This window comes from Oncorhynchus mykiss, unplaced genomic scaffold (assembly GCF_013265735.2).
Source record: "Oncorhynchus mykiss isolate Arlee unplaced genomic scaffold, USDA_OmykA_1.1 un_scaffold_405, whole genome shotgun sequence".
Lineage (NCBI taxonomy): Eukaryota > Metazoa > Chordata > Actinopteri > Salmoniformes > Salmonidae > Oncorhynchus > Oncorhynchus mykiss.
The window spans coordinates 24723-25000 of NW_023493852.1; positions in this window are offsets into that span (position 1 = coordinate 24723).

The following is a 278-nucleotide window of genomic DNA, read 5'->3' on the forward strand; positions in this document are numbered from 1 at the left end:
GTCTCATACCCTCTCTCGTGATGGGCAACAATTACATAATGTAAAAAAAAATTCGCATCCACAGGAACCTATGCATCCTGTGACATTCACTTTTTTCCCAAAACTTGAAACACGATTTCCTATTAAAATGTTTTATACAAAAACGTTTTTAATTGAATGTAAATGCTCGTCTATTTATGCACTTTCGTGCAAAAAAAACCCCATCAAGATCGGATGTGTACTTTTTGATTTATCACGTTTTTGTTGAATTTGACCCCCGATGGTGGGGCGCACAGAAG